This window comes from Dasypus novemcinctus, chromosome 15 (assembly GCF_030445035.2).
Source record: "Dasypus novemcinctus isolate mDasNov1 chromosome 15, mDasNov1.1.hap2, whole genome shotgun sequence".
NCBI lineage: Eukaryota > Metazoa > Chordata > Mammalia > Cingulata > Dasypodidae > Dasypus > Dasypus novemcinctus.
The window spans coordinates 38,071,932-38,095,599 of NC_080687.1; positions in this window are offsets into that span (position 1 = coordinate 38,071,932).

Consider the following 23,668-nt stretch of genomic DNA (forward strand, 5'->3'; position numbering starts at 1 on the left):
CGGGCCTCCTTGACCTGTGTGGAGTTGGCCCATGCGCAGTGCTGATGCGCGCAAGGAGTGCTGTGCCACACAGGGGTGTCCCCTGCATAGCGGAGCCCCACGCGCAAGGAGTGCGCCCCCTAAGGAGAGCCGCCCAGTGTGAAAGAAAGTGCAGCCTGCCCAGGAATGGCGCCGCACACACGGAGAGCTGACACAGCAAGATGTCTCAGCAAAGAGAAACACAGATTCCCGTGCCACTGACAACAACAGAAGTGGACAAAGAAGACGCAGCAAATAGACACAGAGAACAGACAACGGGAGGCGGGGTGGGAGAGAAATAAATAAATAAATAAATCTTTAAAAAAAAAATGTGACCTTAGCATGATGCACTGGAGGAAAGAAGAAAAGGAGATTCACTTGCTAGGTCCCCAATCCCCTACTCTACCCGTGGTTTGTGTCATTTGACTCCTGTGACCATTGCTGGAAAAGTCATGTCACATTCCCAGTAGCATGGTGTTGCATCCAGTTCTGGAAATGCTAGAAAGACCCAGAGCTTGTCTGTGTTTGCAAGGGAAGAAGGGCCTGGTCACCGGAATAATTTCAACAGCCTCACCGTGTGTTAAATGTGAGCTGTCTTAACCCAGCCCTGATTCCTAGAAAGGCAAGACACTTACCAGTGCTATTAGAAGAGGCAGTAGCTGCAGTGGCAGCAGCCAGCTCTATCCATTTGTAAGCAGAAGCAGAAAGCCCAGAAAGTGGGTGAGGATGAGAGAATCTAAGAAGATGCATGGAGAAATCCTAAGGAATCTATAGTTTATTTATTAGAATGAATAAGAGAATATAACTAGGATTCTAGGTACAAAATCAGTAGGTAAAATTATTTCTATGTCTACATAACAACAACAATTTGAAAATTAAAATTAAAATACACTTCATTTATAATAGCATAAAAATTAACAAAGACCTGAGAATAAATCTTTTAAAATGTGGTGCAAGAACTCTGTAGAGAAAACTACAGAATGCTATTCAGTGTGTTTAATGAAAAGTTAATCAATGGAGAAAGAGATACATCATGGTCATGATTTAGAACATTCTCTGTAAATATATCAGTTCTCCCCAAATTAATCTTTAGGGTCAGGGTAATTGCAAACACATGTAAACAACCTCAACAAGGTTTTTCAAGGCACTTGTCAAAGTGATTCTAAAATTTATCAGAATTAACTAAGGTCTGATAAAAAATTCAAATGTTCTTGAAAAGAACACCTGGGAAGATTTGTTCTATCAAAATTTCCTGTAAAACTAAAATAATTAAAGCAGTATGCTCTGAGTATGTGGTGGAGAAACAAACAGAACAAAATAAAGGGCCACTTATATGTGGACATTTGATTTCTGATCAAGTTGATACTTCAGAGTAGTGAGGAAATGACAGTCTGCTTAATAAATATTGGAATCACAATTGGCTATCCGTATGGAAAAAATGAGGTGGACCCTGACATCATCACTCTACACAAAAATCATTCCAGATAGATTATTGTGCTTATGCAAAAGGAAATACTAAAATAACTTGGATGATACCATGAGAACATATTAATGATCTTGGGGTAGAGGTAAGTTCTTTTTTTTTTTCTTTTTTTAAAGATTTATTTTTTTAAATTTATTTCTCTCCCCTTCCCCCTCCCCCCCAACCCCAGTTGTCTGTTCTCTGTCTTGATTTGCTTTGTGTTCTTCTTTTTGTCCACTTCTGTTGTTGTCAGCAGCATGGGAATCTGTTTTTTTCATTGCGTCACCTTGCTGCGTCAGCTCTCCGTGTGTGTGGCCCCATTCCTGGGCAGGCTGTACTTTCTTTCATGCTGAGCGGCTCTCCTTACAGGGCACACTCGTTGCGTGTGGGGCTCCCCTACGCGGGGGACACCCCTGCGTGGCACGGCACTCCTTGGCACATCAGCACTGCACGTGGGCCAGCACCACACAGGTCAAGGAGGCCCGGGGTTTGAACTGCAGACCTTCCGTGTGGTAGACGGACGCCCTATCCACTGGGCCAAGTCCATTTCCCGAGGTAAGTTCTTAAACAATGTGTATGAAGCATTGGACCACAGAGGAAAAGACTGTAAATTGGACTTTCACTAATCAAAAGACACAATTAAGAGAGGGGAAGACCAGTTATAGAAGGAGAGAAGATGACTGCAACATGTATAACTGCCAAAGGGCTCAACTCTTATAAAAATATATAAGGGACACCTCCAAATGAATAAGAATCTGATAGAAAAAAAAAATGGCGAAAAAGAAATTTTGAACAGTTAATTCATGAAATAAGAAGTACAAATGGCCCATAAGTGAAAATTATAAGCCATTAAAATAAGAATTTGTCAGTCCATGACAATAATAAATTGATGAATGAACAAACAAACGAATGAATAAATGAAACAATGAGAGAGGAGAGCTCTTGCTTATAATAGAATGCCTGGTGCCACTTGGCAAATGTGGAAGGAGTGGTGAAGTTGGAAAATCGGTAGCCTGCAATCATCAAAGCATAGATTGAATTAGGCAGAAATCAATGACGCCAAAATTAGGAGGGAGACTTTGTTAAGAAATAGGATAGTTGCGTGTCCTTAAAGTATATCCTCATAGAAAAGTTACTAGTTACAAGCAGGGGAAATAGTGATTACACAGTGGAGAAATGGTTCAACACCTTGACTGGGTAATCCAAATTTACTTCACCAATGAGGGCCAGATGGCCATTTCATGCTTCCAAAAGTGATACCCTGAGAAGGAAATGCCATCATTTATGTGATAGATTGGCAAACTTATTCCGTAAAGGCCAGCTAGTGAGGAGTATTGGCTTTGCAAACCATATGGTCTCTGTCACAAATACTCGACTCTGCTCTTTCAGAGCTAGAGCCACCATAAACAATATGTAAACAAATAAGGGTGGCTGTGTTCTAATAAAATCTATTTACGAAAATAAGGGATGGGCCACATTTGGCCACATTTGTTAGCTCCTGGCCTACAACATATTTGGCAACCAAAAATTTGAAAAAAAAAAATGGCTGAGTGGAATAATAATATTTTTTCACCTCAATTCAATCAAGTGTGTGTTTCTGAAAACAAAGTAGCAGTATACATTCCTTCCATATTGGCATTTACATCTGTTATACCCTTTGATTTATTTTGAAATAGCTTTAACATAGGTAAATACTATTTTCTAATGTTTTTATTATGGAAATTATTCTGTAGGCTCTTTTTCAAATAAATCGTTAATCCTATATTAATGATGAAAATGTTTAAAAATGCATATCCATTCACTCTGGGACTCTACTTCTAGAGAGTTAGTTTTAAGAAATGATTAAGGGAAGAGATGTGGCTCAAGCAATTAGGCCCCTGTCTACCATATAGGAGGTCCAGGGTTCTATATCCAGGGCCTTCTAGTGAAGGCAAGCTGGCCCGTGTGGCAAGCTGGCCCATGTGGAGTGCTGTCCCATGCAGGAAAGCTGGCCCACATGGAGAGCTGATGCAGCAAGATGATGCAACAAAAAGAGAGACAGAGGAGAGACAATAAGAGATGCAGCAGACCAGGGAGCTGAGGTGGCACAAGAGAGTGATTGTGTCTCCCCCACTCTGGAAGGTCCCAGGATAGGTTCCTGGAGCCACCTAATGAGAATACAAGTAGACACAGAAGAACACACAGTGAATGGACAGAGAGAGCAGACAATGGAGGGGTGGGAAATAAATAAATCTTAAAAAAGAAATAATTAAGTGTGTATATGAAGAATTAACTATGAGATATGCAATGCAGAATTGTTAAACTGGATATATTTCAAATATCTAACAATCAGTAATCGTTAAATTAATTAGTATGCCTGTATGCAGCGAATTGCTGTCCAGGCATTTCTGATGTGGAAAAATGGTCTTGCCACACTCTTATGTGGGCTAAAATAGGCTACAAAAGAGAATTCATAATGTAATCCTGTTTTTGTTAATATTGTGAATGCATATGGTGGCAGAGGCAGTTATAGTTCAAATATTCCTCATACTCCATGTACATTACACAGCCTTCTTTGCAGCTCTGGGCAATGGATGGGGTGCAGGGAAGCACAGATGGAGCTCCTTTCTTCCTCCTCCTCTCTGCATTTTTACATTGAGACTACACATCCCAGAGGATGGTATAAGATGGCTGAGGATTTCCCTGACCCATGTTAGGTTTTGAGGGATCAAGCCATAACCTTTTGAATGGGAGATTACACGTGAACTTTCCTTTTCCTTTTTAGCTATAAAATACGTGGTTCTAAAAAAAAACCCTCATTATAATGAGTTTACCTTAAATTTGTGGTTAAAAACAAAACGATAGAGAGGTCAGGCAGAGTATTAGAATATTTCTAGCCAAATAGAAGTAAAAATTCTATGAACTACTTAGAGTTCAAATAATGCATATGTTTTGCTTTAAAATGTCAGTGGATCAGAGGTAAATTCACATTTGCTTAGCAGGACCAGACTGTTCCTGAACTGCTAGTCAATAATTATAACCCTATATAAGAAATAGTAGTTGAGTCAAATCAAAGAGACCTAACATTTCTTGAGCTCGTTTAATCCTCCTGAGCACCCTGTCGGGTCGATACTCTTGTTATGTCCAGGGTCTAGAGGAGGTTGAAGCACAGCAAGGTGAAGTATAATTAACTTGCCCAAGATCTCAGCCTGAGAAGGTTTGAGTGAGGATTTCAGAAGCGGCAAGCTGGTGCTGGTCCTTGGGCTCTTCTCCCTTAAGCAACATGATACCCCACACCTCTAAATGATCCTTGGGAGATATGTTCCAACCAGAGCTATGAACCTACTGTGCATATACTACCCTTCAGAAACAGACCAGTAAGAAACAGACCTACAAAATTGTGCAGGGCAGAGTGTAACCTATAATATAAATACAGTCCTTGGTTAGCGGCAATGCTTCAGTTATGTGTTCATCAATTATAACAAATGTACCACACTAATGAAAGATGTTGTTATGTGGGAAAGGGAGGAGAGGGTGGGGTATATGGAAATCCCCTATATTTTTATGACATTTATGTAATCTAAAGCTTCTTTAAAAATAAAAAATAAAAATAAAAACAAAACAAAATAAAACAAAAAAGCACTGCTTCTGGTTAAATGAAGGTGGATTGGATAGAGCACAGAGGCTAAAGGTGTAGGAGCAATTGGGAAGTACTGCTCCACAACTGAATCCCGATGAGAGAAGGGGTTGTTTGGCTTTTCTAGGTTCAGATGAGGCTACCAGCCCCAGATGGTTGCAAAGACTTCCCGCATATATTTCAAACCAAAGGACAAAATGGGGCTCAGACATGGTCTAAGAGAGGTCAGAGACACACCATCTGGAGTTGATCCAAGGATAACATGCTCCACATTGTATGAGCTGCCCACTTTGGGAACAAGAATAGGTTTGTGGCATGACTTGGGAGACTAATGTCAAATCATTATTTCCTTTTCCCGTTTTTATGAAAAAGATCCAAATATTTAGGACTTCATTTTTAAAAAGTAATACTTAAAAAGTGTTAAGAATGGTCTCCAGGGCAATTCAGTCATTAAAGATGGCTAGTGAGAACTAAAATAAGGACTGTTGGTAATTTTTAACTAGTCCAGCCATCCTGAAATTCAGTAGCCCCCCATATAGCCCAGAGGCTCTCAGGAGACACCTTGGCAGCCGTTAGTTAATAAATCTCAGCTGCTACTTAGCTGTGGTATAGAGCTGCTCAAACAAGAAGTCACTCAATTCCTGGCATTGTTAGCTTCACCCACAACTTTGATTTGGGGCCCATATCTGTCTGTGGCCCTTCTAAATGCCCTGACCTGACTCTCCTGATTGGCATTCATTCCACCCATTTCTGCACTGGGTTTCAATTGTTCTGGGGAACAATCTCTCTGAGATGCCCCACCCTACTCCACACTCTTCTGTAGTGAATTTTCAGTATGTTTCATGGCCTACACTGTAGGTTAGATCATCCTGCTCCTATCTCCCAATTTTCACAAGATTTAGTAACAAACAGAAAAGGTTCTTTTAAATTTATTTTTTGCATGTAGACATGTTTTCCCGTTAAATATATTTCTGCATTAAGCTTTAAGCATTGAACTGTAAGGAACGACATCCGACATGATAAAGTTGGTAGTAGCTGAAGGATAGACTTATAGATGGTGACTTTCTAAATAGCATGAAATTTTGTTTATATTAGTAACAGTAAAATTGAATAAATAAGAAATCAACCTGATTCCTCTTCATAAATCTTCATATGGTAAATGCATATAACTCTTAAAATTATGGTTATATATGCATGTACATACAAAAATGTGTTGAATGTATGTGTATGTATACAAGTGTAGGAGTATGTGTGTTTATATGCATACACATGCACAGATAAACTTTTAGAGCAGTAAGGACCTTAAAAAGTAATCATGTCTCCTTCACAAAAAGCTAAAATTATTTGTTGTGCCCTGTGGTCATCTTAAGCCAATTTATCTTTTAATTTTTATATTAATTGGCTAATTTGCCTGGAATAACCAAGAGGCAGGGAGGCAGTGAATAATAGAGCCAATAGGACACTTAACGGACCCACTCAGCCCCCTGCCAGGAAAATGATGAATTTATAATCATAATAAGAGGTGACTAAGGAAATCAAGCCGAATATTGTTAACGGGTGATCTTGGGAGTAATTATGTCTGGGCCCGAAGCCAATTTCAGGATCCCTCTCTTCTTCTAAGCAGAGTTTATGTTCAGACCCTTTGCTATGTTTATATAATGCCAAAACCAATCCAGCCACTGGACCACTTTAGTCAAAATATAATTCATTTAGCTGGTCAACATGATATTAAACCACTGATTTAAGAGATTTTTTTTTTTTTGCAGCTGTTTTGGTATCTGGAGGCAAAGTCTTTCCAAACGTGTTCTTTGGGATATTCACCCTGAGATGTCCCACACTCCCAAAACTTACCAAAGACAATCATATTTATACCATAATCATAAATCAATTAGTTTCAGATGGATCAAAGACTTGATTTTGAAAGTTATAACAATAAAGTTTCCAGAAAATAAAATGAGACAATATTTTCCTTGCCATGAGAAAGGCAAAGATTTCTTAATGGCAAATAAAAAAGCACTAATTATAAAGGAAAAGATAAATAAATTGAAAACTTTTCCTTATCTAATAACAGCATTTAGAGAATGAAAAGGAAAACCACGATGAGATATTTGCAACATTTATGACATAAAAATCGTAGCTAAAATATATAAATAACTTCTACATATTCAGAAGAAACACATACATGGACGTAAGATTTGATTAAGCATTTCATAACAAATGATATCCATAAGTCCAATTAATAAATGGAAAGATTTTCAACACCATTAGTTATCAGGAAGATGCAAGTTGAAACCAAAATGCAATGCAACTATGCACACAGCAGACCAGGTACAGTTTAAAACCTGACACCAATGTTGTTATGAATGTGGTAAGATAAAAACTCTTATATGCTTTTGGTGGGAATGTAAATTGACACAGAGCTTTTCAGCAGTACATACCAAACCTAAACGTAGGGGCATACCCTCATGACCCAAAAATTTCACTCCTGTATATGCTCACATGTATATACCAAGTCATTTTCTAAAATCTTCATAACAATATTCTCATAATAATTCCAAACTGGGAACAACTGAAACATTCATCAGAAGTAAAAGAAATCAATAAATTGTGAAATATTCATACAATGGAATACTACATATCAGTGAAAATGAATGAACTCTTGCCACAAGGAACTCTTGGGAAATCTCACAAACACAATATTGAAAAAAGAAAACAGACACAAAAACAAATACAATATGATTCCATTTATACAAAGTTCAAAAATAGGCAAAACTGATCCGCGACGATTGAAGTCAAAAGAAAGGTTACCTTTGTGGGGAGAATGTGAGTTCTAGGGAAGGGGCAGGAGGAAAGCTTTGGGTATGGGGAGCTGCTAGTGTTCTAATTCTTGACTGGGCTGCTGATGGCATATGTATGTTCACTTTCCTTAAAGAAATCATTTACATTTATGCTTTTAGCTGTGCAAATCTTTTCCCACATTATATTTCAATTTTAAAGCTTACAAACAAAGAAGAAAATGCCACATGCCAGGTAGGTTAGATGCTGGCCACAATACAAACCCCCTAGCCTCTTTATCAGCTTCAAGTGACCAGCTCCAGGCAATTGTTCCTGTTGGACTCTGCAAGCCCTTGAGTTGCTGCCCAAATGATTCCTAATTTTCAACCTTTACTTTTGTGGGCTTCTTTTAATATTTAATATACACTAACAATATTCTGAGTCTTTCTCATTTGTTTATGTTCCCCTTAATCATACAACTTGAGGCCTGATCAAATTCAACTTCGGAGACCTCTCCTGCTGGTTATGTTCCCAAAGACATCTTTAAACATCCAAACCTTTTATCCTTCTTGCCCCTCAATCAGTATTTGTCCAATTTATTTATCATTATTTTCCTTACAAGCTGAACTTTAGCAGCTTGATTAAAGAGAATCAAAGTAAAATTCATATTTTTAATGATTCAGATAATAAATTGGGGGAGACAAAGGACAAACTTACTGATTAAAATGGAGTTAAAAGATTCTTTGTAACCATCCCTCCCCATGCCAGCTTTTAAAATCTTTATTGTCTGTCTTTCTTGGAGTTTATCTTATTTTGCCAAGGCTCCTGATACAAAATACCAGAAATGGGTTGCATTTTATAATGCGAAATTTAGTAGGGATAAAAGTTTATGGTTCCAAGTTTGTGAAAATGTCCAAATCAAGGCACCATAAAAGATGCTTTCTCACCAAAGTCAGCTGCTCGTGACCTTGGTGTCCTGCCACATGCTGAGGCAAGATGGCAGCTGATCTTTGTGGCAGTTCCTGCCTTCCCCCCAGGCTCACCATCTCTAGGAACTTAGCTGTGGGCAATCAGGCATAGGGTTTGTCTCTTTATGGCCTCCTCTCTCAGCCTTGTCTCCTCTGCTTTCACCCTGAGCTGAGCTATGGGAGATCAAGTATATGACTATCTCTTCAACCTTGAGCTGCTCCACTGACTGAGGGTCTTGGGTACTTCATGACGCACCTTTGGTTGCTAGTGATCCATGTCTCCTCTCTGTCACATGGCAGGGTCAAAATGGCAGAGTTTCCTTTTCTGTGTGTCTTCTTTCTCTGTGTCTTCATTTATATAAGGCTCCAGTAAGAGGACAGAGACCCAAACTGTGTCATGCCTCACTGACTTGGTCCAATCAAAACTGACCTAATCAAGTGATCTAATCAAGGTCCCTTCACTGAATCTAATGCAATGAAAGGGTCTCATACTTGGAGGAATGGATTAGTTCAGAAACAATCTTTTTTTGATATTCACCAAATTCAAACTGCCACAGAATTCTCTGGGCAATTGATTCAGAATTTCTAATGATCTGTAAAGGGATAAATCTGAAATTCCACTTTTTTAGCAATCATGTATTCATACCAATGAATAACTACTGCATAAAGAGAAAGCAAGCATTAAGTAGACATTTGCCTCATGACAAATGCTGGATTTGGAGACAAAAGAACTTTGATCTTCCATTAACTCTGAGATCATTGGCAAATCTCTTTAGTTGCTTCCAGGAATGAACACTATATTTTCTACCTAACAGTAATTTTCCCCATCACACCCTTCCTATTTCTAAGAGACCCCTAGGTTTGTTAAGGGCCACAATATGCCAAGCTTAGGTGATAAACTCAAATGAGAAGGTAAATCATAATCGACCCATGCCAATCATGAATATTCTATTATCATCCTTCCTTACAGCTAGGAAATCATACTTTCTAAATATGATCAATGAAATATTAAGGGAAATGTGCTGTGGAACGGGAGAGGGCTGTTAGACAACTTTTGCTCTCCCAGGAAAAGGGATGGACATTTTGAATGTGGACATCGAGCAGGAAACTGCATCATCCATCTTGTGACCTTAATGCCTAAAGTCAACATGTGAATGATAAGGAAGATGGAAAACAGAAAAAGCCTGGTCTTGGAAGGTATCGCCAAAAGGCCAAACCAATGCCTGAACCTACTAATTGATAGCACCACTGCTGGCAGGTTACCTGTTATTACAGATTGAAAATCTGTAATCTCTATAAAATGAGAGATTTGGACTTGAGAACCTATAATCTCCCTTCCTGCTGCAATGTAATAGAGTTCTGGATAACTGGAGATTAGACTACCTCTGTAGTGATGGTGTACGGGCATGGGCTATCAATAGTATGGTTAAAACACAGTTTTCAAAAAGTTAAAAGCATGCTTTCATGAAAATAAAGATCACACATATAACGCAGATTTAGGTAACTCATTAATGAGGGAACTAACAAAAAGGTTAAGCTGATTCAAACAAGTATTACAGAAAGAAGAGTTATGAAGTTCACCAGGAAATATCTACTGAGATGCATCTGAGACAAAACTAACATCTTAAAGGGCAAGATAACTAAGGGATCATCTGCTATAGGACTGAAATAATGCTCCAGGATGACATAGAAATCATGCAGAGTCATCCTTCATGAATATCAATGCTCTTAAGCATTAGACTGATGGTCTTGAAAGAGCAAGTGGAAGGCAGGGTTTCTGATGGGTCAGGTTAGGGGATCTCATGTGAATGCGAGCCTTGGGGGTGAAGAAGGTGAAGAAGGACATGAGAACCTTGTGCTTTAAATAAACAAGAGCAATGGACATGATGGAATTACTCTTGAGGGTTTCCCTATCTTTGGGTAAGACTGACTGTTGGGGAGGGAGTGTGGGATCCCTCTTCACCGTGGCCACTGTAGACAGGGGACACGTACGTCACTGATGCCAAGCACCCATTGTAACGACATTCCCAGAGAAGTGAAAACAGCTATGTATGTTTTTTTTTTTAAGATTTATTTTTTTTTAATTTATCCCCCTCTTGTTGCTTGCTTGCTGTCTGCTCTGTGTCCATTTGCGGGTGTGTTCTTCTGTGTCTGCTTGTCTCCCTTTGTTGCATCATCTTGCCGTGCCAGCTCTTTGCAGGCGCACGCCATCAGCTCTCTGTGGGTGCAGGCCAGCTTCCCTTCACAAGGAGGCCCTGGGAAGCGAACCCAAGGCCTCCCTTATGGTAGATGGGGGCCCAATCAGTTGAGCCACATCCACTCCCCGGCTGTATATGCTTTTGAAGTAAGGGTTAATAGTTGGAAAACTGGAAGAAGTAGTATCTGCAAAACAAGCTTCCTTCATCGTTTTACCATACTCACTAATATTTCTCAAGCAGGTCATCCAAGGGGTCATTGATTGGAATAACCATCAGGCAGTAAGGAAGACGCAACTCTTTCTGCTTAGGGCTGAGAACACGGATAGGAATTTTAAAGTTCATTTCCCGCTTGTATAAAATATTAGGGTAACTTGCAAATATAACTTTGGAAACTGACTGTTAGACAAGAGTGCTCCACTGGAAAATGGATAACACCTGTTTTGTTTCTGATTCATCAGGAACCATGTGGGGAATTAATATCCTGCTTATCCAGAAGCAAGGGAGTTAATACCGATGGCAAAGAAGAGCGGAAGCCAAACTCAGATATTCCCATGGCTGCTGCTGCTAAAAAGTTAAACTGTATGGAGTATAATGGGAAATGTGGGAAAAAAGGGAAACTCAGCCAAGAATAGAAAACTGCACTTTCAGCGAATAATGGCTAATGGATAACACCATTGTCCTAAGTGGCGCTCCTCCAAAGAGTTACCTTTTGCGTGATTTTATTTCACCACTATGCTTTTTGGCTGTAGAATAAGTGCTTGATTAAGATGGGGGAGGGGGAGGCATTTTGAAGAGACTCATGTTTCAGGCTTTTAGATCCTTTGCAGGAAAAAAGAATCAGGAATCAACTAGGTCTTTAACCTGTCAAAGAGATGTTTCCCTTGCTCCGGCTAATTGCTGCTCGGAGAGTCCAGTCTTCTTGAATTAGCATCCAGCCCTGGCCCACTTTCCTTGAATCTGATTACTTGAAGGCCTGAAAGGGCAGTTTTGGAGAGCTACTGAAATGGAATCATAGTGTTTCCTTACTGGTTTCTAGAAAAAGCAGAGGGCAGTTTGTCTGGAGTGCCGCTGGACTGACTGGCACTACATCAGTAGTGCAGAAAGAGCTTCCCTCATCATTTTACCGTCTTCATGAATATTTCTAGGTCAGGTTTTTGAACCTTAGGTCAGGTTTCCCAGGGCCCTGGTAGCTCATGGCTGGCAAGCAAGGTCAGTGTGAATAGTGGAAATTAGTATGAAGGAAAGAGGATAAGCTTCAAGGTGAAGCGAAGTAGCTGTTTAACTACCAAAAGTGTTTCCACTCCCCTGACGGCTACCAGTCCTTCCTGCTTCCTCTGGGGTGTGTGCTGGAGGAAGTCCCCCCGTGGGGGTGGTCAGCAGTGTGAGAATCAGAAAGCGCCTCTGCAAACAAAGTGAAGTCATTAAATCCCACTTAAAAACTGGATGCATTCGTCTCCAAATTGTTCTGGGCACAGAGCATTCCATGCTTCTCTGCCTAGGGAACACATTACGTGGGAGGCCCCAAAGAGCCACTAATTGTAACAGCTTTCCTGTGCTCATCCCTTATCAAGCTGAAAGTCCAAAAGCAAACTGAACATTAGTGGCATGATGCACCATCCATTAGGTTACCACAGTGCCAGAGGTGGAGGAACTGGGCATGATGGTCACATATTCCAAGAACTGTTGGGAAGCTGAGCGAACACGGGATTTATTGCTGTGGAAAGACAATAAGATTACTAAAGGGAGCCAGACCCTGAAGATAAGTCACTAAATGATTCCCTAATGGCTCCCTCCACACCTAATTGAATAGCAGAGGGTGTCTTTCGGACTAGGGAGTAAATCTGGATCATTAACTCTAGCTGGGTAATTTTTAAGATAAAAGAAAAGAGGGTTGAGGCTATGGGGAAATGCATAACGTTGGGAAATAATTTTTTACTGTTAGGGATATATCACAGACTTACATTTGTGGTCTCTTGGCTTATGGAAGCACTCCTTGGAGAATATGCTATAGGCGTGCTTATTCTCTAGAGTACGTGTGTATGTGTGTACACAAACAGCACACAGCAGGCTTTACATACAATTTCAGAGAGTTTATGTATTCCTAAAACTTGCCCACTAAATCAACATTAAGAAGCCCAGACCTATATAGATTAAGAGAGAAGTGCTTTATACTGTTAAAACATTTACTTTTGAAAAATTTTTAAATAATTTATCAAGAGGGATGGGGGAGTCCTCATTAAAACAAATAAGTAGATACACATTTTTCTTTTTTTTTCCTATTGAAGTTAAATTCCTGAATACTTGCCTCTAGATTCTCTTCTAGGCTTTCTTGTCAATTTGTTCATCTCCAGAATTAAAAATGCATAAAATTTAATCATCTATTACAAAATAAGTATTGAGCAATCAATTATGATGTGCAAACAAATATGCAAAAACCCTGCCAATAGTTCAGAGGTGAACAAGTGACCAAAATACACTCTGAATGCTCAAGGAGTGTCTGATCCTATTGTAAAAATAAGGCACTTAAAAAAACAACTCTAATAGTACATAGAATGTATTATGAAATAAGAATCTAAGAAGTTGAAAGAAGGAGAGATAATTTCCATTTCTTGAACAATTTGGAATTTAAACTGATGTTAAAACAATATTTTTCAAGCTGTTTGTCCTGAACCTTCAGTAAGAAATACATTTTATGTTACACTGTAGTACACACACACACACATACACTCACATATATCTTAAATAAAAATTTATAGAACAATGTTTACCTTTAACATAGGTCAACATAACTGTTATGTCCTATTCTTTTCTATTCTACTCTACTCTACCCCATTTATTTGCATTTAACCAAAATACTGGTGGAAGCCGTCAAATTTATTTCACAACTCAATGGGTTGTCATCTACAGTTGGATAAACACTGCCTTAGAATATGTTAATACCTTACATGATTAATCTCACTTGATCTTTTCACACATTCTAAGTACCATTATCATCACTATATTTCAGATAAAGCAATTGAGACTTGGAGAGATTAAAGTAATATGTTCAAGGTCATTTAGTTCTTTCATAGTGCAATAGAGATTTGAACCCAGCTCAGGCACTAACCATGGAAAGCACAGAAGGAGCAAACAGCATTTAGGGAAATGTATGGTTTGGTTGGAGTATGGGGTATAAATAATAAAATTGAGAGAGATGATTATAGAAGGAATTACATCATTATTATTTTCAAAGAATTTAAATAAAATCCTTCTTTGCCTTTAATCTCTTGTTTCATTCTCAACTTACTCTTGGAAAATCTCTATACACCTTTATTCTAATAGATTTGTAGTTATATCCATTAAGATATACAATTCAATTCACAGAAGATTGTCAAATACTTAGGCTTTAATGCTTAGCATTAATCATTAAATGCATTAAACATTTCTCTTGTTTAACAAGGGAAAAATACAACAAGAAAACTCTCTTTAAAAAATCTTACTAGGGAGGCAGAATTTAAATACATGAAATAACTACAGGTTTACTAAACACATACACACGCACACACATAATCAAGTGAAATACATAGTAAAATTGAGATAACATATCCACTCGTAAGATTGGCACCAATTAAAAATTACATATAATATTCTCTGCTGATGAAGATGAGGGGAAATGGTCATCATCTTACATTGCTGGTTGAACTTTCAATTGCTACTATCTTCTTACTGAACAATCTGGTAATACATATTAATGTGAAAAGTACACTTTGAGCAATCCCTCTCTGGGGGAATCTATTACACAATTAAAATCAGACAGAAAAATTTTATTGCAGAAGTGTTTGTAGAGTTCAAAAATGGAAATCTCAAAATCCCTTGATGGTAGAAAGATCAAATGCTTTATGAAGTCTCCATATATCAAATACTGTACAGCAATCCAAAAGAATGAAGTAAATCTATGATACTAACTTGATGGAATGTCCAATTTATCAAAATATTGAAAACTGGAAATTTAAAAGTAATGTATAGAGTGTATTCTCTTTCTGTAGAAACAAAGACAAATGAAAAAAAAACTGTTTCCTTGCATTTCTGACTGTACAAGTATGCAGAGTGGATTGAAAGATAGGAACATAAAGTTGTTAGAATCTTCTCAGGACAATAAATGTGGGGTGTGGGAGGAGTATTGACTTCTTTATGCATCTTGTATTTATTCATGTGAAATATGAAATAAGTATATTTTACTGTGTTATATATATTTATCTATAAAATCTAAGTTTAGGTTATTATCAAAAAAATAATAAAAGTCCAATAAAATTAATAAATCATTGTGGCTTTCTTTAGTTAGCATAAGAAAAGACAAACTTAGGAGGAGTAACATCTGTGATTGCTAAGGAAGTACTGTTAAATTTTTAAACTAAATCAGAATCAGAGTAAACTAATTCTCATAGATTTGAAAATGTTGATATAAGTTCAATTCTACAGAATATATAAATTATCTAAATTGAGGAAAAATAGAAAACCTGGAAAATAATAATAATAAATGAAAAATGTATTAAAAAAATACTTCTCCAAAGAGTCTAAGTTCTGATGATTTTAGCAGTAGATGCTTTAAATGGATGATTTCAATACCATAAAAAACAGTCAAAGAAAGGTAAAATCTGTAAATCTACTTTATTCATTCCCCTGAAATGGGAATATGTGTGTGTGGGTGAGTATTAAGAAAAAGAATACATCTATTACCTTGGCGGGAAACTGTGTGAAATCAGAGAACCAGAACCTTTGAAAAATTTTTTGGAAGTAAAAAGCAGACTGGATCAAAAGGGCATAGAAACCCAAGAAAGAAAAATATTACACAGAGAAAAACGTAGTGCAAACTAACTGCATGATCTCCTATTGGAGCCCTTGAACAACTGAAGCTTGTCAGTGTTCAAGCAATTCAAAGAGCAGAAGTTGACTTTTTTTGACTTAAAAAATATAACAATTTTAATATTGTATGTATTGAATAAAATATGATAATATATAACAAATAGACAAGAGATAATATAAAAAGAAGAATTACTGAACTATAAGGAAAAATTGATAGATCTGCAAAATCCCAAATACAGTGGGAAACTTTTCAACTTTCTGAGAGATTGATAGATAGACACAAAATTCAGTAAAGATATAGAGGATTTAAAGAATATGCAATCAGGCTGATATCAATAAACTATCCATCCATGAATCTATCAGAGACGACAAGGACAACAGAAGCCGCTTAAGGATTTAAACCATAGAATTGGAGACACATGTGATAGAGGAGCCTCGCTGACAGGGAATGTGGAGCCAGAGATTAGCAACAGCCCTGTTCCATAGCTGGAATCAGTGATAATTGACAGCTTTATCAAGGAATTTTATTATTAAGTAGTTTCAGAGAGATCTGGGGTCAGGAGAGGCTTTGTGTTTTTCGTTTTATTTTGTTTAAAGAAAGTTCTCTGAGTACCCCCGGAGCAGGAGGCTCTGGGGCCTCCTCTTTGCTCCTGCTGATGGAGGTATGGGGCCCAAGGAGAGAGCAGTTTAACAGGAGCATAGGAAGGTCTGGGCCTGCCTCCTCATCTTTTAAAAGATTCCTAAATATATTATATAAGATAACTCGCTGAAACAAAGAAACAGCTGTATGTACAGATTGAGGCAGGAGCATACTGTGTTCCAAAAAACTGCAATGTAGAAAGCTTAACACAGAGAAATATTCTGGTTAAGTTGTTCAACTTCAAAGATAAAGATTTCTTCAGGCAGTCAGGCAGCAATATCAAATAACCTAAATATGAAAAGATACCAGATTTGGTTTCCAACTTCTCTACAGTCATGTTGGATTGGTGCTAAGTTCTGAAGAAAAGAGCGACTGAGAGCTATTACTGTGCAAACAAGTTGTCTTTCAAGCACAACCCACTATATGATTTGCCCGGCCCAATGCTAAATGAAAATGGAGGGGGTGGGGAGGGTTGTTAAAATATTCCTAAGAATTTCCAGATGGCACCAAGAAAACTAAGAACAGGGCTTCCAAGTGCAGGCCTTGTGCTACTGCACAGGTTGCATACTCATCAAGTCAGCCCTGCTTTCAAGGATTAAGGAAACACTTGTATATACAAACAAAATACAATTACTTGATGACAAAGATCCAGAGATGAAGGAAAACAAATAATTTAGAAATGAAGATACTGTGTTGGTGGTGAGCACTGAATGTATCTATACATAACACAAATACTAACTTTGGAAATTGTAGTTAAAAAATATAACTACTTGAAAATGGGAAGAGGAATAATGCCCTTATCTATCCCTGCAGGTAATCAGCTGAGTCTGTCTAAAATTGTATTAAGCATTTAATGAGACTTAATCACTCTATACTCTCAATGTTTTATTTAGTATCTTTTCTTAATTGAAGGAGGATCTTTTGTTGGAAAATATCTCAGGGAGTGAAGAAACAGTTAAGTGAAGGTTAAGTAATTTCACTGGTTTTACTTCAGTTTATTTTTTCTTCTATTAAATTCAGGTAATTGCCTTTATTCCATTTTATTAGGAAACATGATTCAGTGTTCATGAAAGTGCTAATATTAATGATTATTTCTAGGTGATAGACTTTGAATATTTTATTTCCATCTTTGCTTTTTCTGCAGTAATCGAATTCTTTTTAAGTAGCACATGTGATTTTACAGAAGCTAAAGTTATTTTTATTTCATTTAAAAATTTAGTCAAGTATTATCCTGCTAAAGGGTGCTAAGTCAGAGGATCTTATTGATGAAGTCTAATAAACCTTCAAGGGTCATAGCTTCTATAATAGTTATGCTGTATGGAATCAAAGAAAGCTAGAAAATGTCTAGCTCATTCTACAACATATCACTTACTAAAATAAAGCACAAATAATATACCATCTCACTTTTTTGCTAATTAACAGCTTTTATTTATTATTTTTTTCTCTCACTCTATTTTTTTTTAAATGTTGCATTAAAAAAATATAAGAGGTTTCCACATACCCCCCACCCCCACTCCTCCCAAATCAACAACCTCATTCATCATCATGGGACATTCGTTGCATTTGGTGAATACATTTTGGAGCACTGCTGCACCACACGGATAATGGCTTACACTGTAGTTTACACTTTCCCCCAGTTCACCCAGTGGGCCATGGCAGGACATACATTGTCCAGCATCTGTCCCTGTAGTACCACCCAGGACAACTCAAGTCCTGAAAATTCCCCCACATCATACCTCTTCTTCCCTCTCCCTACCCTCAGCAGCTACTGTGGCCACTTTCTCCACATCAGTGCTACAATTTCTTCCATTCTCATTTCTGATAAAGATATAACAATGCTAAATAAAGTATTTCCAGTAGGGTTGACTCTTTTGACACAGTCGTGTGTGTGTGTGTGTGTGTGTGTACGTGTGTGTGTGTAAGTGAAAGAGCCATGTCACCAAGTGGTGGGGCATTGGCCTAGCCTATTTTTTTCTTTTTTTTAATTTATTTCTCTTCCCTTCCTCCCTCTCCCCCTCCCCCAAGTTGTCTGCTCTCTGTGTCCATTTGCTGTGTGCTCTTCTGTGACCGCTTCTATCCTTATCAGCGGCAATGGGAATCTGTGTCTCTTTTTGTTGCGTCATCTTGTTGTGTCAGCTCTCCGTGTGGGCAGCACCATTCCTGGGCAGGCTGCACTTTCTTTCGCCCTGGGCGGCTGTCCTTATGGGGTACACTCCTTGTGCATGGGGCTCCCCTATGGGGGACAACCCTGCGTGGCAGGCACTCCTTGCACTCATCAGCACTGCGCATGGTCCAGCGCCACACAGGTCAAGGAGGCCTGGGGTTTGAACCATGGACCTCTCATGTGGTAGGCGGACACCCTAACCACTGGGCCAAGTCTGCTTCCCGGCCTAGCCTACTTTTGATGGAAGTGATGGAAGTGCTCTTTCCCTCGTCCTGAAACCCTGAAGAACCTTTGCTGGACTGAGGAATATGAAGGTCCATGAGCACCACAAACTCCCAATGATGGATGAGGCCTACTATGGCATTGGTTGGGTTCAAATTGTAGTGTGTTCATTATCACAGAGCTTCTTCAGGGAAGAGGTACTGTGCTGAGCTGATAAAAAGGCGTAACAAAGGTAGACAGTGGGGGGTAATCCATGCAGAGTGCAGGCAATAAGAAAGTGCATTGCCTATAGATGTTTAAAAATGATAATAAAAATAATTAAAAGTTGCTGTGCTTTATAATGTCACCATGTGCCTGCCATTCTAAACAATGTCAGCGATAAAATGCCCCACTGTGTGAAAAAAATCAGTTCCTTCTGGGGTTAATTTTTTACACGGATACACTTTTATTTTTATCCTTTAATAAACATTGATTTTTATTACATTACCTGGAAGTTAATTCAAAGATCTCCTGTTTATTAGCTCTTAACATATATAGAATTATCTATACGGGTTCTTTTTTTCAAGAGTAAGTTTGTAATTGTTTAGAAAAGTTAGAGCTTACTTCAGAAGTAGATTGTGTCACGAACAACTTCTGTGGTACTTGAAGTATGTAGTGTGTGTATACTATTTATACAGTCGATTATAAATAAACAAGGATAGCATAGTGATTATAAACACAAAGAAACAAAACATGTTATTTCTGTTTTATCAATCTACATGACCTCTTGGAGTTTTAATTTGGATTTAACACTGTGAGCAAAAAAAACCCTGTATTAAACAAAGGTTTCATTGGAAGGCATAATATTTTTGTTTTTTAGATGAAAACTTCAGTTCACTTAAGAATTATGTTAGTTTTACTTTATGATAATTACTAAAGATAATTTTGTAGTACAGAGGCAAGGAAGTAAAAAAACCCACTCCAAGTGTCAAACATGCCACTGATCCTGACATTCTTGCTGCAATAGTGACAGCAACCAGAATAGCCAGGAAAGACAGAGTCTTCAATGCACTAAGCATTCTTCCTTTTTCTTATCTTAGGTGACAACAATCAGCACTGAAAACTTTGGACTGAGAAAGAACCACAAAGTATCATAAGAAGGGGATCTAGGAGAAGAAAGAATGGATTTCTCTTCATTGGTTGAATAAAGGTGAGTAATTTCATATTGATTTGGATTTTATATGGAGAAAAAACCTTTCACCATAGATTCTATTCCCACAAAAATATACTTTTAAAGGGAAAATAATCCCTCCCCCAACAAAATTTAGAGAATTCATCACCGATAGAACTTTTCTGCAAGAACTGATTTTAAATAGTTCTTCTAGCAGCTAGATTATGATAGCTTATGATAGATGATGACTTTAGGAAAAAGATAATCACTAGATATAAAAACTAATGTTTCATAATGATAAAGGATCAACTAACCAAAAAGACAGAATAATTCTAAATGTTTATGCACCTAATATCAGAATTTTAAAATATTTGAAGAAAAAACAGAGAACTGAAAAATAATTAGAAAAATCCAAAATTATAGTTGTAGATCCCAACACTTCTCTCTGAGTAATTGATAGAGGATTTGGATAGAAATTCAGTAAAAAAGTAGAAAGCTTGATCTACACTATTAACTAGCTTGACTAAATTAATATTTACAAAACACTTCACCCAAATGATAGCAAAATACACATCTTTTGAAGTGCAAACGGAACATTCAACATGATATACCAGGCACGGGGCTATAAAATAATTCAATAAATTGTAAAAGATTGATATAATACAGAATATGTTCTTTGACCAGAATAAAATTACATTAGATAGCAATAACAGAAAATTCTGGAAAAAATGAACAATGAATTTTAAATACTCACAGGCCCAAAAAGAAATCACTTAAGGTAGAGGAATGAACAAGCATGAGGGGTGAATGCAACCAGACACCAAAGTAAACTTATTATTATATTAATGTAGTAACAGAAGAACTTGTAACAAAGATAGTGGTTACCAGGGGCTCTGGGGGAAAAGGGAGGGAAGAATAGGCGGAACATAGGACATTTTTAGGGCATGGAATTGCTCTGCATGATATTGCAAAGATGGATACAGGCCATTATACATTTTGTCAAAACCTATAAAATTGTACAGTGCAAAGTGTAAACCATAATGAAACTATAGCCTTTGGTTAGCAGCAGTGACCAATATTTGTTCATCAATTATAACAAATACACCACACTAATGTAAGAGGTTGTTAATAGGGGGAAATGTGGAAGGGTGTTGGGGTATATGGGAATCCACTACACTTTAGAGGTAACTTTTCTGTAATCTAAAACTTCTTTTAAAATAAGGTTTTTTCATATGAAAAAAAGAAGAAATAAAAACCTGAATAGTCCTATACCTATTAAAGAATTGACTTCGTAATAAAAAATCTTCTCTTAGGAAGTTTCCTGCCTAGATGGCTTAATTGTTGAATTATATTAATCATTTAAGGAAGAAATAATGCCAATACTTCACAAATTCTTTCAGAAAAAAAACAGGAGGGAATACTTTCCAGTCCACTTTATGAGGCCAACCTACTGGAGCAAAATGAAAGTCCTTGTAAGTAAAAGAAACTACAGCCCAATATTCTTCAAGAAAATACTCATAAACTCCTTAATAAAATATTAGCAAATCAAAATGATACTAAATATCAAGACCAAGTGAAGTTTATCATGGTAATATAAGATTGATTTAACATTTGTAAAACAGTCAATGTAATTCACCATATTAATATAATAAAAGAGAAAAAAATATGATCTTTACAAAACATGTAGAAAAATCATTTGACAAAATTCAGTAACTATTCACGGTAAAGTTTTTTAGCAAACTGGGAAAAAAAGGGAATTTTATCAACCTGAATAATGGCATCTATGAAAAACCTGTAGCTTATATCATACTCAATGTTGAAAGATGGACTGTTTCATCCTCAGCTCTGGAAGAAGACAAGAATATCTGGTCACGTCACCTTAATTCAATATTGTGTTGGAAATCAAAGCCAATATAACAAGGCAAGCAAAAGAAAAGACATACATATTGGTGAAGAAAATGTAAAAATGTCTCTATTCATAGATTCAATTTTGTAAGCAGAATATAACAATAAGTGAATTTGCCCAGATTACAGATTGTGAAGGAAATATATATTTAATCAATAAGAACTGAAAATGAAAACAATACCATTAACATAATAGCATCAAGATGAGTAAATATATACAAATAAAATTCCTTATAAAAAGTTGTGAAAAAATTTTTACCTGGTAACTTCAAAATATTTACAAAAGCAATAAAAGAAGATCTAAATAAATGGAAAGCTATATCATACTATTGGATAGGACAGTTCAGTATTATTAAGAAGACTTCTCTACAAATTGATCTATAGATTTAATTAAATCCCAATCAAAATCCCTATAAACTATTTGGTATAAAGTGTCAAGTTGATTCTAAAGTTATGTGAAAATGCAAAGGATCTATGATTTCCAAGAAAATCTTAAAAAAAAGAAAGACAAAGTTTCAGGATTTACACTATTTGGTGACGTTGAGACTTAATCTAACTCTATTTTAATCATGCCTATGTGATTTTGATCTTAGTATAGACAAATAGATCTGTGGAAAAGAAGAGAGAACCTAAAACTTGATTCACATGGAGGTATTCAATTGATGTTTGACAAATAGTAATATTATTAAAAGGACAAAAGGAAGTCTTTCCTACCTATCATGAAGAAACAACTAGATAATCAGTATGAATAATGAAGCCTGACCCCTATCTAACATCATAAATCTATTTTTTTAAAGATTTATTTATTTATTTATTTCTCCCCCCGCCGCCCCGCCGTTGTCTGTTCTCTGTGTCAATTTGCTGCATCTTCTTTGTCCGCTTCTGTTGTTATCAGCGGCATGGGAATCTGTGTTTCTTTTTGTTGCGTCATCTTGTTGTTTCAGCTCTCCGTGTGTGTGGCACCATTCCTGGGCAGGCTGCGCTTTCTTTTGCGCTGGGTGGCTTTCCTTGATGGGGCGCACTCCTTGTGTGTGGGGCTCCCCTACGCGGGGGGACACCCCTGCGTGGCAGGGCACTCCTTGTACGCATCAGCACTGCGCATGGGCCAGCTCCACATGGATCAAGGGGGCCCGGGGTTTGAACCGCCGACCTCTCATGTGGTAGACGGATGCCCTAACCACTGGTCCAAGTCCGCCGCCCTAACATCATAAATAAATGTAATTCAAATTCTAGTTTCAACTTTGACATGTAAGGAGCTTGGCTATCATCACTCCCATCCTTACAAGAAAAAACCTGAAGTGAAAATCAATGACTTTTCTTAGACTCATCACAATACTGGGGACACAGGATAAGATGAAAATGAAAATGAAAGGAATGGCAGATGGTGAGATCCAGGTTTCTCACTCTTGGAGTAGCAATTTACAGATAGCAAGGGGAGGAAGCTGGAATGATCCAGGTAGTCATGTAGTCATGGATTAGAGTTGGAGAAATTTAAGTTCTTAAGTTTAACTTAATATAGATACCAATCGTTACATACAGAAATATTTATAAATATGTGTATATCCCTTGGTTAGTATACACACTTAAATTTCTTAGCTCTGTCAGCTGAGGGGACCCAAAAGAAACAATACTCCAAGAGCAACAAATATATCTAGAAACCAGGTCTTGTTTAGTTTTTCTTTTTTAAAGATTTATTTTTTATTTCTTT